We start from the raw sequence: 2,699 nt of genomic DNA on the forward strand, positions 1-2,699 counted from the left end.
GTATGGAGTCAGCTATTACGAGGGGGCATAGCTTTAAATTAAGGGGGTGGTAGATATAGGACTGAAGTTAGGGTTAGGTTCTTCACTCAGCGAGTCGTAAGTTCATGGAATGCCCTGCCAGTAGCAGTGGTGGACTCTCCCTCTTTATGGGCATTTAAGCGGGCATTGGATAGGTATATGGAGGATAGTGGGTTAGTATAGGTTAGGTGGGCTTGGATCGGCGCAACATCGAGGGCCAAAGGGCCTGTACTGCGCTGTATTCTTCTATGTTCTATGACCAGTTTGGTGACGGTTATAGTGTTCATCTTCAGTCTCAAATCTCCATTTTCATGTTAAGTACATTTAAATGCTTCAATCTTAATTCCCCTTCTCATCTTTTAATCCTTGCTTGTTCCTCCCTACCCATCCCGCAGTATATTGGCCCCTTTGAAACTGAAATATTCCTTGGGACAAAGTCAAAAGCTCAGCTCCTCAAGTACACAAACTGTGACTCCTTGAGATTGCTACATTTCCTTAAGGTTTCAATATTTCTGATGAATTAAATAACGAGAGAGAGAAATACATGGACACAGGAACTAGCACTGAAAAGAGTGATTGGTGCTTTTCAGACACCATAAGAGACAAAGAGGATAGAAACTTCCTAAAGAGTAGGGCAGTGAGTTGGGTCAGCATCATTAAGTGAAGTCCCAGTCTGTATGAGAAGGGAAGGGGAAGGGAGGAATAAAAATCCATACCTGAGAACCCCTTCAAACTGTATATTCCTGTAAGAGCCAGAATGTGACATCACAGTGAAAGAATGGTGGGTATTTCTTCCATCTCCCTTTTGACTGGCCAAGTCATTTCAATCTGAAGTTATTACAGGTGAAAAGCACAGTTAAGAAATTCATGTTTAAAATACTTAACATTCAAACTAAATTAGAATATATATTCCTGGATAGGTGATGTGTTGTAGTTGCAATGTGTGTGAACAAGTGGACATTGGTGCGAGACTAGAAAATATACACAAAAGGGTACAGCAGAAATGAGAACTATGGTAAGTAACAATGGTAAACAGTCAAAGCTTAAGGCTCATTACCTGAATGCAAGGAGGGTTTGTAACAAGATAGAAAAGTACACATCATAAGTAAAAATAAATAAATATGAGTTTGTCGGTTTACTCATTGAGCTGGTGGTCTTGTTTTCAGATGTTTCGTTACCATGCTAGGTAACATTATCAGTGAGCCTCCGGTGAAGGGTTGTGTTCTGTCTTGCTATTTGTGTGTCTTGGTTTGTTGTAATGGGTGGTATCATTTCCAGTTCTGTTTCTAAGAGGTTGAAAATATAGTCCAAATCTATATGCTTGTTAATGGAGTTCAGTTTGAATGCCAGGCCTCTAGGAATTCCCGTGTGTGTCTTTGTTTGGTCTGTACCAGGATAAATGCACTGTCCTAGTAAAACTGGTGTCTCTCTTTGTCTGTGTGCATGGATACTAGTGATAGTTGATCATGTCTTTTGGTGGTAATTGGTGCTCATGTATCCTGGTGGCTAGTTTCCTGCCAGTTTGCCCAATGTAATGTTTGTTCCAGTCCTTGCAGGCTATTTTGTATATTACATTTGTTCTGCTGGTTGCGAGTATGGGGTCCTTTAAATTCATCAGGAGCTGTTTAAGTGTGGTGGTAGGTTTGTGGGATACCATGCCCTGCAAGGACTACAACGAACATTCTTCCCGGTAAAAGGAAGAACAGATTGAGAGGAACTTGGCTTAATGGTGGTACAGGAATAAAAAGGTAGTGAGGTGTTCTCCAGTAAGCAAGCAGGGAGCACAGAGGTCAGGAAGATTTCATCTTTTGGGAGATTGAAGTGGGTGAGAGTAATTAGGAAAACAATGCTGCATACAATAGTGGGAGTGATAGCCTTGGTGAAAGTTGTGTGCTTTGGCAGAGTTAAAGTGCGTGTGAGGTAGCAGAGAGAAAATGGTGACACTTCCCCTTGTAGAGTGCAGAATGTCGTTAATGTCTGGGCGGCACAGTGGTTAGCACTGCTGCCTCACAGCGCCAGAGACCTGGGTTCAATTCCTGCCTCAGGCGACTGTGTGGAGTTTGCACATTCTCCCTGTGTCTGCATGGGTTTCCTCCGGGTGCTCCGGTTTCCACCCACAGTCCAAAAATGTACAGGTTAGGTGAATTGGCCATGCTGAATTGCCCGTAGTGTTAGGGGCAGGGGTAAATGTAGGGGAATAGATCTGGGTGAGTTGCGCTTCGGCAGGTCGGTGTGGACTTGTTGGGCCAAAGGGCCTGTTTCCACACTAAGTAATCTAATCTAATTAACCTTCTCTCTACATTGCTGAAGCTTTCTTCTCACTGGGGACACTTCGCTGTACCAGGTGGCTATTTCAGTCAAAGCTGGGAGCATTTGGTGTCGTGTCCTTTTTAGGCATACTCGAAATACAAAGGGAGACCCCTCCTCCAGCTCATCCACTCTAAGCTCCAGATATCTGTCTGTGAATGAGGAATCAGTTTACATTTCTTCACAAATTTGGCCCAGCAGAAGATTGCAAATCGCGGTTTGGGGCATTTGAACTTGCACATAATTGGGGTTTAACCATTGAGACAATGGTGTATCCCCCAAAGCTTCCAGCAGAGGCAAGCCAACCTCCCTCTATGAATGTATGATTCAATAACAAGTGCCTATGGATGCAATATTAATGAGATGAGCAGCAC

At 43.3% G+C, this 2,699-nt stretch overlaps 1 long non-coding RNA gene across 1 annotated transcript in view; it reads right to left on the minus strand.

Annotated features, from left to right (window-relative positions):
* LOC122556936 overlaps positions 1 to 2,699 on the minus strand; it is a 21,114-nt gene that overhangs the window by 12,342 nt on the left and 6,073 nt on the right. Inside the window, exon 2 of the long non-coding RNA XR_006313714.1 lies at positions 735 to 846. This is a non-coding gene — a long non-coding RNA (uncharacterized LOC122556936). The remainder of the gene's footprint in view (positions 1 to 734; positions 847 to 2,699) is intronic.

The sequence above is a fragment of the Chiloscyllium plagiosum genome, chromosome 14, assembly GCF_004010195.1.
Source record: "Chiloscyllium plagiosum isolate BGI_BamShark_2017 chromosome 14, ASM401019v2, whole genome shotgun sequence".
Taxonomy (NCBI): Eukaryota; Metazoa; Chordata; class Chondrichthyes; order Orectolobiformes; family Hemiscylliidae; genus Chiloscyllium; species Chiloscyllium plagiosum.